Source organism: Cygnus olor, chromosome 1, assembly GCF_009769625.2.
Source record: "Cygnus olor isolate bCygOlo1 chromosome 1, bCygOlo1.pri.v2, whole genome shotgun sequence".
NCBI classification, from domain to species: domain Eukaryota; kingdom Metazoa; phylum Chordata; class Aves; order Anseriformes; family Anatidae; genus Cygnus; species Cygnus olor.
This window is the reverse complement of record NC_049169.1, coordinates 204,436,739-204,453,118: the sequence shown is the minus strand read 5'-3', so window position 1 is coordinate 204,453,118 and position 16,380 is coordinate 204,436,739. Positions and strand designations below refer to the sequence as shown.

The 16,380-nt window shown below is 34.8% G+C and overlaps 1 long non-coding RNA gene across 1 annotated transcript in view; it reads right to left on the bottom strand.

The window, feature by feature from the left end:
- Nucleotides 1-16,380, bottom strand: part of LOC121063708 — a 556,903-nt gene that overhangs the window by 38,001 nt on the left and 502,522 nt on the right. Inside the window, exon 4 of the long non-coding RNA XR_005816158.1 lies at nucleotides 15,222-15,296. This is a non-coding gene — a long non-coding RNA (uncharacterized LOC121063708). The remainder of the gene's footprint in view (nucleotides 1-15,221; nucleotides 15,297-16,380) is intronic.

Below are 16,380 nucleotides of genomic sequence, written 5' to 3'. Positions count from 1 at the left end.
TATTCAGTGCACCTGTGAGGGTTACTCACAGTAGTATTACTAGTGCCGTATTTAAAATATATGTCAAAAAGCTGTCAGAGAGCTGACGCAAAAAACTTCGTGAAAGCCAAATAACTGATGCACAACATCTAACCAATGTTTATGCTGCCTCTGAAATCTTTCAGCTTCCTGTGTAAATCTCTATAGCAACATATATATATAATATATAGCAATATATAAGAATGTAGTCTCCCCAAACAGTAAAATTCTCCTGAGGTATGTGCAGTATTTCACTAATGAGCCTTCTATAAAGTGAAGGCTAGAGGTATAAAATACTACTGAACATTCAGGGTGATCTGACCCATTAAATCCCAAACATCAAATGGCAATCTGACAAAGTCCTTGTGTTTCCTGTGCCTGACAAATAAGGATGTATTTTCCTTGCTAGAACTGTTAAATTTATTGACAACCTTAAGAAGTAGAAAACACACTGCTGTTTTGAAAGTTTGGACATTCCCAGGATAATCATCAGTAAGTGGCTAGCAAACTGAATGGCAGGATGAGTCTGTAAGATATCAGAGATCACCAAACGGTCAATACTTACCGGCTGGAAAGTGGATAACTAAGAGCTTTGAGAAACCAGGTAATTAACCTGAAATTCTCTCTTGTCAATAGGAAGTACTCATGGTGACAAGGTACTTTGCTACATGTTAATGTTGTCATACCTGAAGCATTGCTCAAAAGTAAGCAGCTGTTTTCTTCATTGTGTCACAGAGATAACTGCAGTCTACTTAAGCCCCCACACATTTGGGGTGGTTTACTGCACACATCCTTAATATACTGACATTTTGAAATCTGCATTTTTCCATGCAGCTTTGAGTTTCTGAATGTGTAGATGAGTGGTTGAAATCAAACCTTTCAGTCTATTGAGCTCTGAAGGCTTTATTTTACTTTCAAGTCAAGCCACTACTTTAGCCTTTATAGGAGTTCTCAGAATAATTTTTACTGTAACTATGGAGAGCTTGCTGGCTCTCTGATGAACCTAGAATAAGCTTTGCTCATGCCATGATCTTCTTTCCTGCTCCCTGCCAGCATCCCCTCACATTTCTTGCTTGCTGCTCCACTTACAACAGAGGTCATGTGGAAATGGTGTTGGAAATCAATCTTCGGTGGGTTGGAAGAAGACAAAAAGGCAGGAATTTGGGACTGTCATGCTCTGTGATGCCCAGACTCCTCCTTGAGGGGCAGCAAAGAGTTTTCCCACTCCTCCTGGGGCAAGGCTGGCTGGGACCTTGGTTGTGAAGGTTCTGGTGCAATGGGGTAACACTTTCTGGTTGCTACATCATTGACATTTTCCATCTAAGCCAAGAAAGAAAATATCACAAACGCATGACCACTGTGGGTGCATGCCACTCTTCACAAAGAGGACAGGGAGGCACCTTTCAAATTCTGAAAATCCCTTTCTAAGAGAGCCTATGTGGTTTATCTAACATTAGATGATTAATTTTTAGGTAAAGTTACATGACTGGAATACTGCTGTTACTAAATGAGCAAACTCAGGTCAGAAGAGCACAGTGTGAGTTAAGGCTTGTTTCAATATACTTTTGTTTGCATGTAGGACTTTCATTTACCTTGAGCAGAGATGAAAGGAGCAAGTTTTAAGACTGCCAGAGGAAGAAAGAGCTTGTCAGCAAATGTGCAAATAAAAGCTTAGATGCATCCTGACAGCAAGAGATAAGTGACCTTGTCACTTTTGATATATTTTTTTTAACTAATAAAAATACTTTTCAAACATATTCAGAATAGTAGCACTTATGCTATAGGAAAAACATAGGAACCTGTCTGCAAAAACAAATGTAGGTATGTATGATGCTGCTGAAGTACCCTCTTTAGATATGATAGCACAAGGATGAAAGGCAGATGGATCAAACCTCCCCAAAACGACTTGGAACGAGGTAATCAGGAGGCTTACAAAATCAAATTCAACTAAGCCAACACAGCACAGAGCAAGACACTGGGATGAGAAAGGATGAGCAGCTCAGGACAGGAACAAGATCTTCAAAACATGCAAGGTGTCAGTGAGCAGAACAGAAGCAGGAAATTCACTTCACATGCTAGAAGAAGCCTTTCTCTTCCATTCTTCAGTGCTTTGACCTCCAAACTGGATTCCCAAATTTTGATTTCTGCTACTACTACTCAAATGAGAAATTCCTTAATTTGGTCCTTCTGCATATATCTTCAGCTGCCCGGTTTTATGCGTGCTTTTGCAGATGTTCTAGGTTTGCTGTCAACACAGATCCAAAGTGTTAATGTTATTTTCTCTGGATGACTTGTGGGAACGGGTCAATGAACCACCTGATAAAACCTTGCATGTAGGATTTATTCAATACTTTTAATGCTTCATTCTACTGAAGAACTGGCTTTTGAATGCATTTAGACACCTCTCTGTACTTTGGGTAAGCTTCCAGCTTTAATACTCATATGTTAAGAAGGAAATAAAATTTTTATTGAAATTTTGTGTTGTTATTTATTTTTGATGATTAAATCTTATCTAAGTTGGTGAATACACCTGCTTCTTCATTTTTTGACATTATTTTCTTCCAAAGCTCTTATGGCTATTAGTATATGTGAAGAGACTCATGTCTTGTGTTCAGGTCTGAGCTGTGTTTTTCTGGGTTTCTCATTGGATTTGTCTTGTATTTTACAATTGAACTGAAGCTTCACTATGATGTTAGACTGTAGCTCATGGCAAGCTTCACCTAATGAACTGGAGAGTTCTCTTTATATGTCTGCATGGGAGTAAATCATGCTGAACAACTTTTACAATTAAGGGAAAAAGAATATGAAGACTTGACTCATCTCATAAAAAACAGGTGAGCTGACCTGAGCCATAAGAGAACCCATTTCTGTCCACAACCCCAAACAGCCTAGCTCAACTGCACATATCCATACCATTGACAGATTCACAGAATCATAGAATATCTCAAGGCGGAAGGGACCCACAAGGATCATTGAGTGCAACTTCTGTTCCACACAAGACTATCTAAAAAATTTAACCATATGTCTGAGAGTGTCTGACATCTGCAAGTAACTATGAGCAATTCCACAATAACCCTTTAGCAGCCATACTGTGGCTGCAGAAATTACTTAAAAATAGTTTCTAACTTTCCCAAATGAAGAAATTAAGAGCTGATTTATAAGGTCAGATCAAAGGTCCAGTTGGCCTCATATTCTTCTCTGTGAACAGGATACTTTTATTGTATCCTCTTCATATTTGTTAGTTTTGAAGTTAAAGAGTTCCTAAAGGTATAATAGCTGTTGAAACTTCCACAACTGAAATGTCCTCAATGAACATAATCAAGAAGACAGATGTTTTATTCTTAATTGGAGAGTATAGATTTGTTTTTCTTATCTCTATTACCGAAAGTGCTACGAGTGGATTTTCCAGAATGGTGCTATAAAAATAAAGGTTGATTGATTAATTCAAAACCTACAGCTAGGAAATGTTTTCCAGGAATGCTTAGAGCAAATGCACAGTGGTGTATGAATAGATGCAATTTATTTTGTGCACACTGAGGACCAAATTTACAAGGATCTGATATGTTTGCCTAAGACAGTGATAGATGTGATAAAGTAGTGTTAATTTTCCCCTGTGCACCCCCTCTCCCTCCCTGCCCCCCCCATTATTCTGAATCAGATGAGGATACCAGAACTGTGGACTGTCTTATTGAGATTCCCTAGTTATACCCTTTAGATACTTAAGTCCATAGGAAACATGAATATACATGTAAAAATACATGCAAAACTTGATTTCAGTCTGCAGCAAATTCACTAAAACCCAGCTCTTCTAAAGTGAAAATATCTGTCAATATTCATTGATTGATTGTATATTGCACGAGAGATAACCCCAGGGAAGGTGGTTTTTTTTTTTTTTTTTTTTTTTTTTTCAAGGCTAAGTAACAGCAATGAACGTTTGTCCTTTAATTTCAGAGGTCTTTGAATCAGTCTGTACCTGTTTTTAAACAGTTTTTGTGTAAGCAAAGCAAGAGAGCAGTGTCAATGGTTTTGTATCATACACGTAAGATACAAGCCATGAAACGGTAATGAAGCAAGCAACTTCAGGGAATTTACCTGGAAATAAATAAATAAATAAATAAAAAATTAAATCAAAGTCCCCATGAATTGTTCTTTTACTAATGTGGTCATGATATCCAGAATATTGTCCTGACACACGCATTTTGTATCTTTTCACCAATATGTTTATTTTGTTGGTAGCTAGTGGATAGATATATTGTTGATAGCTATAGTGGATTGATATAGCCAGTGGATATAGTGGATAGAGATAGTGGATATAGTGTTGATAGCTATACTGAATAGATATATCCAGTGTGTTTCACATGAAGCACCTACCATGTTTACTAACTTTTATTTTCATTTATTTATTTTTTTATAACAAGAGTTAGACCATTAAGTATTTTCATGGATCATGGCAACTGGCTTCTAATGAGAAAGTTGGTCCTTTTTGACCTAGCTGAGATATAGAAGAGGACATCTCTCACTGAGTTCACCTTCCTACAATCAAAAGCAAAACCTATTTTTGTTCCTTTTTAGAAATCTCCTGAACTTTATTTATTTTTTCTCTGTGATGACATGGCTGATCCAGAACATCACCCTTCTAAAGGCTAGATGCTATCTTTTAATTACAAGTTTAAATTTTTTAATTATCAATTTATAACAAGATTTTTTTTGTGTGTGTCAGTTAAACAGCCCCTCTTCCTCCCTAACGTAAACACAGTTTTGATATATTTAAAAGGCTATGGCACCAGTTTAGCTATCTGAATTCAATCTTATGCATGTACTGTAATGAATATAATTATTACAAATGTTTGTAATGCATGAGGAAAATATTCGTAGGCATTTCCACTGAACAGGAAATAAATAAATAAATAAATATGTCAAATCCCATGTGTATACCACAGAAGAAAAAGATCTATTAAATCCAAAATCTTGGAAAATGAAGAAAATTAACACATGAAGCCATTTTTTTCTTTAGTACCTCTATCTACAGGAAAACACTTTCTCAGGTTTATTGATATGGGTGAATGAAGGTTTAAGAACTAACATTCTCTTTTGATATGACATGATTTCATGCTTAGTTAACAATATGATGGGCATTGAGAAAACAGTAACACAGCTATCTAAAAAAATATGATGAATCTACTGCTCTGATATAAATACAAAGCGCAGTTTCAATCCCCATCTTCATAAAATTATATTTTTCTCATTTGGATCATTGTTTTTTTTGTTTGGTTGGTTTCTTGATAATGCTGTAGATGTATGGATGTGAAACAATCATATCAGGATTTTTTATTTCACTTTTTATGATGAAATGAGCTAACTTTAAATTGAAGCTTGTTGTAATGAGGATTAGGAAAACAGTCCCTATTCCTGGTATTACTGTGTCTGCAATTCTTTTAATTACTTTCAGCTCCTGTGACAAAATGCCTTAATATGATTATTCAAAATTACTTAATTGATTAGGTGTGAATGAATGGGCCCACAAAATGAAAGCGTTTACACCATGTCTTGGTTACAATTTCAGATTCTCCTGCCAGCATGCATGTTTAAAAACCTCCTCCATTCTGCCCTCGCCCCCCCCCCCCCCCCCCCAACCCCGGTCCCCCCCGTCCTGCCTCTTCCTCCCCCCATATTTCCCCATTTTTATTAAGAGATATAATGTAGTTTTGCTGAAGGTCAGTGAAACAAATACTTCAGAAAGCCTGATATCTTAGGCTACTTTTATAAAAATAAATTCTATTACTGTAAAACACAAATCAGGAGTTTAAAATATCTACAGAAATTCTGATTCTAAAAATTCTAAGAAAAATTCTAAGAAATTCTAAGCTAACACTTAGGCGAGGTTCATCCTGAAAATACTGCATAATTTGTTAACCAGATTACTTCACTGCTTCCTATTCCTCTCCCATGTGTGTTTTTCATCTCTTGCACCTATAATCTCTGTTTTTGGCTAAACATTTTCTAGACGAAGCTTGTACTTTATTTTACATACAGCACTTAGCACATTTGGGGAACAATAACAGCAGGCATAATAATGAATTTTTCTGTAAATAAGATACTGGACTTCAATTTTCCTTGTGCATACAGATCTGAAAACAAACACTTTAAAACTCAACTGGCATTTTAAAACTCAATGCTTTAGAAGTCTACTGGCAGACAAATTTAAATACATTCTTTTGAATAAAGAGTAATTTTTCATATCATCAACAAAGTCACAAATATTCAAATTCTGTTAGTATAATATACTAAGATATAGACAATATGCACTGACAATGATAATAATAAAAATAATTATAATCATCATAATAAAGCCTGTGTCTCTTCCATACCCTTGAACAAAATATATTTCTCGTGCAGGTATATTAAACTGGTTGGTTCATGGGACAGGTATCAATGGCTATGAGAGAGAAGTACTCAGAGGCTGATGCGGAGAGGAAAGAAATGTCTCCTGGCACCTTTTTGCACATTCTGGCACATAAGAAGTTTGGAAGCCAGTAGGCACTGGAAAAACAATTTCTGCAAAGTATGACGTAATTTAAACAAGTGATATTCCCACCACAGAAAACGAATGCACTTCATCCTATTTCAGTTATCAAAAGTTAAGAAAGAGAAAACTAAATCCCAGTTTTTAACTCAGAGAAGGTCTGGGATATTTCATCAGAAAGCTTAACTCCAAGTCTAAAATGTAACATACCATTATATGGCCGAACTTTCTATTATATTCATAAATATGCACTTTTTTTTCTTTCTTTTTTTTTTCCTTTTTCTTTTTTTTTTTTTTTTCTATCTTTCCAGTTAGGTATTACTTACTAACTAGAAACATATTATTACAGAATATGGCTACTGTCTTTAAGGAATTCTTATTTTAAATTAGCTAGTGAATGATGCTACCTCAGTATTTTACGTATGAAGCAAACATAAGAGTAGAAAAACTGCATTTAACAAGGTCATGTGCTTTATTGTTATGCAAGGTAAAACTTAGAAGCTGCAAGGTTAATCACTATAATTTGGAAAAAGACAGTATAAGTAAAATGCAGATGCTGTAATATCTATGTAATTAACTTGTAATTGCAGCATAATTGCACAGTGGTTTTGCTTTGCGGTAGAGTGCTAAACTGAATTTATACACTGACTTACGAATGGGTTAATTATACTCTTTTTAACATCATATTTAATTTATTTTTGTGACAAAGTTTTTTCAAGTCATCAAATAGAGAGTATATACATATTAAATTTCCACCTCAGAACAACACTTAATTTCATTTGTGTTACAAGTAGACTGCCAAAGTTGTAGGAAGTTTAACATGAATTCTAAAAAGTTTTATTTTATACATTGTGCATTATTTCTCACAGCATGTTTCATTAAAAATCTGTATTACTTGAGCTGATAAAGTTGTGAGAAAAAGTTAGAAGACTGAATTCTAAATGTAATGAAATATTATTAAATACATACTAAAAGTATTAATCAATTTTAGAGAACTAGTGGAGGTGACACAGCCCTTTGATGTCTCATCTGAGGAGGAAATATTTCATCCTATGAAGTAAAAAAACTCTCTTAAGCAATTTTTCTGGGTAGATGTAACGGTCATCTTGGGGAACAGGGAAAGGCAAGAAGAACTCTTCAGAACACGTTATCTCGTGCAAACAACACAACCTAAGAGATGGCTTTGAATATTTGGTAGAATATTGGATGAACTAAGGAGAATTTGTGTTAATTAGTATTTTATTTGTGCAATTAGTTGTTTATTCAGTGTTCTGAGGAAAATGTTGTTTTAAATTCTGTGGAGTAATAAATCTGATTCTGATCACAGCAAGGAGTCCTAAAAGTGGATTTTTAGGAATAGCTGACAAGCAAGTCTCCAGGGTGTCCAAAAGGTAAGAGGTTGTGCCTCTAAGTTTAGGCACAGGCTGGTTAGGGAAATTATAACACAGACATCTGAGAGCATGTGCTGGTTAGCCCCCAAGGTCTCTGGCAAATGTCAGTGTGGTGAAGAGCATGCATGAACACCAGGACCAAGAATGCCCATGCTAGTAACCTGAATATTTGTGCCCAGCGCTATCCAGTAGAGGCCAGCCTGCTGTCTTGCCTTGCTAGCCTCCTGGATCTAAATTGCTTGCTGGGAATCAACCTTAGAGGTGTTGATTTTCCAACTGTGCCTGAAAGTTTATTCGACAGAGTGTGATTTGGCCAACCCCAAACCAACCAGGGTGTCTTAACTTTTCACCAGCAAGCATTGCTATTTATATTATATATATAATGTCACATTATATGTGTGTTACAGTATGCTATAAAATTTTATTTTATATATAGAGGGGTATACATAACATAACATAAATATCCACAATATATAATAAAATATATGAAGTGTTATATATAACATATATTAATTGCATTGTATTTACACTGTAAATGTTTTTACTTATAAATACATTCCATGTTCTGAGACACAAAACACAACAGCGTAAGTATGATGTGTAATCTTAGTTAATTATAAGTAAGGAAATAATTATTTAACTTTTTCGTTGATAGATGCTGAAGATGGCAAAAGTAAAAGTAAGTAGTTAAAGCACATATTTGTGTAGGAAATACATGCAACAAATAATATAATGACAAAAGGAAAAGAAGTGAGTGAAAAAATCTCATTGAGGTCTCATGTGCATTGCACCTAGGGTTTCCAACTAATATTTTCTTAGGAAATCAGTTCAAAGCCAAGATTATTTCAAATCTTTGAGTCCAGTATCAACCAGAGCTTGTACTTTTAGCTGTCTTACAAATAGCTTTAGAGTACCTTGCTTTGGAGTAAGCATGGCCCTCTGAAACACATCATCTGCCAGAGTGAAGTTACGGGTCCTATCATCATGCAAGTACTTTAAAGAATAAAGAATTCCCCAAATCAGAAAGTCAGGAAGAAGCTGCCCTTTGGAGAAAGGAAAAAGCAGAAATATTATTGCCAAACAAGCTGTATTTATGAACTACATTGTAACTTTAACTGCAGCTATCACCTTCTCCTGTCTCATCGCAGACACACAAGGAAATAAATGGGCCTTAGAAACCTGATTTTTTTTACCAGGTAGCAATAGCATTAATATTTTCTCTTTCATAGCAGATAACTCAGTACATCCTTATAACTTTTTAACAAAATCACAATTCCATCGATCAGAGCTTCATTTGCCAAGAAGAAGAATATTTGTTAAATATCTATTAGAGTAGTATGCTGCTGGAATTCAGAAGCAAGAACCTATATTATTTGTCCCACAGCTCAATAATATCTGAGTAGATAGACACTCTTATCCTGGTTAACTCTGTCAGCTGTAGCAATAATTTACCAACTGCACCATGAAAATACCAATATTTCTTGACAATTATACCATGAAAATGCACAATGAAAATACTCAAATTCTTGTCAGGAAAATAGGATGTATAAGCACTAGAAAAAGTTGATTTTTGCATCTTAACTTTAGACTGTGTCCCAGAATAATTTATTTTTTGAACTTTAAATAGTTGAGAGAAAATACAAATGTGGCAAAAGAGATGTCCTCTTCATCTCTCTTACTTTTTGTGGGCACACACATAATGAATCTGGTTCCAGATATTGATCCGATACTGTCATTCTCCATATCTGCTTAAGTATAGAAAATTATGACTCAAGCTATCATCAGAATTAAGTAAGGTATGAATTAAGATTGTGAAAAGAAATAACAAAAAAAATTCCCTTGGAAAGTATGCTAAGAAGGCTTTTGAATTCTTCCATTGTATAACAATGGAATAAATGAGAATATAGCATATCTTAGTATAATATAATCATATTTCTCTCATCTATACAAGAATTTCATATGAAAACCAAAGAAGACAATGCCATTACACATGTATTGTGATTTGATATATTAGCTGACATGCTAAATATATATAGAACAAAATACCAATTTTTGTAATTGTCATTCATTTATTTATTTATGATGCTACTGCTGTAAAACTAATGTAGGAAAATAAAAAAGAACTAACTGTTCACAAAGTTAAATTATTGATACTGTTAGAAAATCATGATGTAGATATTTAGCAATGGATGATAGGCCTGCTACACTGAGGTTGACAAACACACCAGTCATCTGGATTGATGGTTTGCTAGTTGCTCTGATGTGCTCTCGGGTTTTATCACACCACCAATAAACAATGTTGTTTTCCTGGAGTAATATCTACTTTTAGTTCAGTTTTTAAAAAAACTAGCTAGATTGCTGTCCTGCCACAGCTGAAATCATCGTTTCAGATAATAGCTAAAAAATTAAATAGGAAAAACAAAGCACAAAACAACCAAACCACCACCAACAAAACATAAAAACAAGAAAACAACATAAAAACTCTCCAAAACCCTTTATTTATCCAATCTGGATTTGGCTGCCATCCCCCAAGTTGTGTCTCACTATTCCTTCCTTGTTCATCAAGAAGCAAAAAGTTTGAATCCCCTACAATGTACCTGAAGGGTTGCTGAATAAGGGATTGGCTTGATCATTTTTTTCAGTGTTTTCTGAAATTACTGTCTTACATAGAGTCAAATGTTTTGTTTCAGCACACCTGAACTCTCTCTCTTGTCACTTTAGAAAGAGGCCAGGCAACCAGCTTCCTCATGTAAACCCATAAACTGATTGGGTTGGGCTGGGTTAGGTTTGGTCCAGTCCTTCGAGACTGGTCCACTTCTAGGACATCCTGATGCCTCTTTAATCCAGGAAGAGAATGACTCGCAACTAAAACTGGAAAAGGAAATCTTATCTTATGGCAGTATTGATAAAAATGTTATTGAACAGAGTTGAATACAGAATAAATTCTGCTCCACAGAAAATGTTTACATTTTTCCAAATTCTGACTAAAAATAAAGAAAAACTAATAATGAAATTGTTAGGGAAAGAGTGTTGAGAATACTTCAACTTCAGCCAAAATGGCTTCTTTTAACAAAACATCTTTTTTTTTTTTTTTTTTTTTTTTTTCATTTCTATTTCCTTCAACACTATATACATTTTCATTTCCCAGAAAATTCTATTCCCTCTCTAAAAGTCTAGGATGATTTTGAAGCCAAAGTAAACATGATTTTGTGAAGCTTCTGGGTCTAAAATAAAGTGCACTTTCTCATGGAGAATGGTTCCATCTACGTTTCCCTTGCCAAGTCATCACAATGCTATCAGTATGCAGAGTCCTCACTGTAGACTGGTGTGGGAAGGACCATGACACCGTATCCTGTCCATTCCCTTTGGGTCATGATTAACCTTTGGAAAACCTTTGATAGAGCATCTGCTTAATTTCATAGGGCACAATGCCCACAAATATTTTTGGCCCTAATATGTGAAATACATTTAGAAGAGACTCCTTGTATTCAGCTAGTGAAATCCATAATGTGATCCTAAAAAACATTAACATGAGAACAACTTTTTCTTGATAAACAGATAATGATTACAGAATGATAATTTATTGGACAGCAGACAAAGCTGTGTTGAACAGTTACATATTCACTCAGACAAGTTCCTTTCTTGCTTTATAGCTTAGAGAGATAAAACAGCCAAAGTCAGAAGTCACGGTGATGACCAGGCTTTTGTTGTGACTGGGCTCCAAATATCAGTCTGTCGTTTCGGGTAAGTTAATTCACAAGGATATAGGAGATCACCCCTGTAGAAAGGTATCCTCGAAGACAGTGATTCTGATAGTGTTCTTTCCTCTGTCATATTGTCCCATCCTATCAAAGGCCTCATCAGCCCCGTTAGGAAGAACTAAGAATAGTTATCTCTGAAGTGTTACATGTTTTGTTTTGTAATGGACCAGATGGCATCCAGTGACGGATCTATTCAAACAATACATTCCCAGAAGAGGACACTTCTGTTCCTCTGACAGTACCTGAATAATATATACTATCTATAGCTTCATTAAAATAGATACTAGATCTAGGAGGAGTAGTATTAACATACTCTATCTGGTCCATGTAAACTTGTTTGCTTCTATTCATGAACAAAACATGTTTGTTGTTCTCTTTTTTTTCCTTTTTTTTTTTTTTTTTTTTTTGTGTGCGTGTATAAAAGTGGAAGAGGATAAATAGATTTTTGTGCATTTCACCAGCAGTAGCACCAATAAACTCACTTATATCTTCTGTTAAACAGGCTCAGATAACCTGGATGTCTAATAATATCATTAGGCTTAATTTGATGATTTATCTTTTACTTATATTGGGTCATAAATCCAAATCCTCACATGTGTTTATTATATTTTGTGACATTCAAGTGGGGCCGATATGACAAAGGCTGTGTTCCCTTGCCTAGCCTAGCCTAGCCTTGCCTCTAACAAAAATCAGTGCCTTCATTCACAGCTGTGGTCAGGATTCAGGATCTGTAGAAACCTGGCAGTAAAACATACTGAGGCTTGAATACATTTTTTTTCTATTTGAGGCTGAATGCATTCTAATCACTCAAAAGCCTCTAAATGAAGTCAGATTTCTTTTAATTTTTATTTTTTGTTTTGGGAATCATGTTATTTTAGTTCCATAGTTCTGATTCTGTTCCATATTCAGCACCAATTTACTTCTTAAGGAATGACTAACTTAAGCTCTAACTTTAGGGGAATAATCAGCCATAGTTTGTATGATTCTGCTGTGTACTATTTCAGGTGGGCAGGCAGAGACTATGCTCTAACCCCAGAGGTTACATCCATTTTACAGAGATTACTTTCTAACCGCTCTTTGAAAGCAGCATCTTATAAATCTCTGATGTTTCACTAGCTCACCCTTCTTGCAAGAATGTGTTTGGTTTTTTAAATTATTATTATTAATATTTTATTTTTAGCAAAAAAAGAAGCAGTTCCAATTCTTATCCTACAATTAAAAACAGATTTTGTTCTATTCTTGTACTTCCAGAAGGTCTCATTCCAGGTCCTGCTAAATATGAGCTTGCAGAATTGGCTTTCTTTCTCTTTCATCATAATAACAGTTTGCCACTTGAACTCCTGGCTACAAATATAACCTTTATAGTTAATGTTACTTGAAAGAAATAAGCTGGTATATTTTAACAAGGATGGATTTTAGTCTGTGATTAGTCTTAGAAATTTAAGTCCAATAAGTTGACAGTACACTGGTGTAAAGATTTTATAATGAACATAAAAATCAAGCAGAGTGATGTTTTGATATATCTACACTCAAAACCCCATTTCCAGTTTCACACATTGCATGTAAATTATCAGATATCACAATCCTGCTACGAGCTGATAATTCAGTAGCCATGGTTTACTTCTAGAAGGAATGATTGCTTACACACTCATACAGGAATATAGAAACATTATCTGTAGTGCAGGCATAGAATTTGGAGTATAGAGTGAAAAATTCTCAGCATCTGTTAACAACTGTTGGGATGCTTGGGTTAGATCTTGGATATAATTTGTCAAATTGCATCAATCAAGTCAAGTTACACTTCAATACTTAATGGAATGTGACCAACACAATTAAGCACAATAACATAACAGAACAGCAAAAATGCAGTCTTGAAAACAGTGGGTAACATCACTACAGTGTTGTTTTAAACACAGGAAACGCTCCTGAATTTTGGGGAGCATTTTTAGAATACAACATGCTCCTGGCCAAAGGTTTTTGAGCGTCCTCACTGAAATTTCAAAGGGCAAGGTCAGGGTTTTTCTGGCTATTGCACTACTGAGGATTTAATTTGCAATTAAATAATGAAAAAGAAACTAATTGTCTGCAACTCTGTGTAACAAATTTGTTCTACCTTCATATTAATATAGATTAATATAGAGTGTATACTGCTCACATTTAAATGTAGTTATATGCACTTAACTTTAGATTGTAGATTTTAGATGAAGAGTGATGAAAAACTTCCTAAACAAAACTTCTACAAAAAAATCCATTGCTTTATTTTGCAGCCAAAACCTTAATGAACTTGTGATTGGACACTGATAAATATAATAATGATAAGCATGTCAACACCACTTGGAGAAGCTGATCCCAGACAAGAGCAGACAGAAAAACACAGATCTCATTAATTCTGCTGTAAAAACATTAAATCTATAAGATTTTCTTGAAAACAGACAAACATTCTGTGTTTCCAGGGGAGAAATAATCTGTCAAGATCTTTCAAGATCTGTCAAGATAACATTAGATATCTCTATATATTCCTTTTGTTCCGTAGTGCTGGATTATTGTTATATGTATGTATAATTATGTGTAATCTTCCTAAATATTTTTTCTCAATGCACTGCAAGCCATAGATATGATGATTTATACAGAAGACTGAGCAGGCTGTTAGACTGACTTCATGCTGTACACATTGGTGGTAATCCCTCCACACGCAGTAGAAGAGGTTGGTAAATCCATTTGTTTCCAAGTACTGGACTCCCATCAATCCTGTGCTTATCTTAGATTTTATCATTTGATTTGATTCATTGTTGCTTAGAGCAAGGATTCGCAAAAGCCCTTACAAGAGATAGATAGATCCATTCTCAGTGGGTTTTGTTGATATTTATGCAATTCTCTCCTTTAAAATGATGCAACCTTAAGCTTATGACTCCATGCCTCCAGAAAGAACTGTATAATTTCATCTCAATACAAGAACATTACCTATTCAAATCCAAGATGCACAAGAAAAGACATCTCAGTGGAAAACAATGCAACCTAGAGATCAATCCTTAAAAATCCTTAAATTACTTTTTTTCTTGGGGGGATGGGAGACGGATGGCAGAGGGGAATCAAAAGCCTGTAAATCTCCTGTCTTATTTTCTCTGAGCTAAGGGTTACATAGCTGATTTTCAAATTTTATGCCAAGTATAGAGTGTTCAAAATCCAGATTTAGATCCTGAGGCCTTAAAACTCCTGCAGGGTGAATTTCTTTACAAAAAGAATTGTTTTCTGTAGAAAGGCAATCTCTTCCCGCAGGCTGCTAAAATTTAAATCTGTGATGGCATCTCTGACAACAAACCAAAAAAGCCCACAGGTGCTGTTATAACTAAATAAGCTGCTGTAACAACAAAGTCTTTATAGCATTAAAAATACAACAAACTAACCTGAGTTTCTAAATTAAATATAAATAAATAAGTGGAGAAAGAGAATTTCAGTCACCACTTGTCAAGCTAGAAGAATCTGCAAGACTATGAAATTGTCCAAAATTTGAAGTTATCTCTTTCTTACCTTAATTACAGTTTTTCACCAATGTCTCAGAAGCAGAGGACAAACCATTTCTTTGAGCCAAGAAATATATCCATCCTAAAAAATAAATAAATAAAAAATAAATGAAAAATGTCCCATAATTTCAGAGAATATGCTTCTCTTCTATCACACTGGAATTAGAAAATAATACCGAAGATGTATTCACTGCCAGAAAAAGAAAGGAGTCTAATTACATGTTCTGTGAGGAGACCATAGGCATGTGAATCATTTAGTGAAAGCTACACTGAGAAGACAATGCAACAGGAGTGAAGGTCCTTTGTGTCACTGAGTCAAACAGTTTTTAGCAAATAACCTTTTTATATCTTTGTTTTACACATCAGATCTTCTTACCTGTAATTCACACAATTTAGTAGATATATATTCTTTAAATATACTACATTAAGCTATAATATACATGAAAATATTTGAACTGTGGTAAGGTCTGCGAGTCCACGTTCCTTAGCCAAAACATTGAATTAGTGTCATATATGACAAAAGGAAAGAAAAACACAACAACAAGAACAACAACAACAAAAAAAACTGGCCCTTGTATACATGACTGTACATAACTATATTTAAAAGTATATCTTAAAATATGACTGTTCACTATTGCTATTCATCACATTTCCCACCAGGACAACAAAGATACTCCATCCACTCAAGAATGGGAAACTTAGCATACATACACACACACGTGTATATACACAAATATATTTATAACTATATATACATATATACATATATTTAAGACAGCAATAAGGAGTGGAACTGTAAATCCTAAACCCTTCTGATATCACTGCATCTTCACATACTGTTAAACTATCATAGAAGATGATCTTGATACAGAAACTGAAGATCTGATACACCATTTTCCTGGATACTTTTGGAAATTTATATGAGTGCAAAAGAGGGTGGAACACAGATAATTCTCTGGCTTCTTTTTCTACTGAATAAATGTTGTAGATGAATGTCAATGAGCAATCAACTGTTGAATTTAGGCCCACAGAGACTGAGTACCCTAAACTCACCTGTCTGCAGACTTAGTTTTTAACTGCTCTTTCCATATTCTAGCTAACTGCATTAAATACATGTGGTGGTTCTACCCAACTGGGTGGACAAAGTCCACCAAGACCACTTTCTT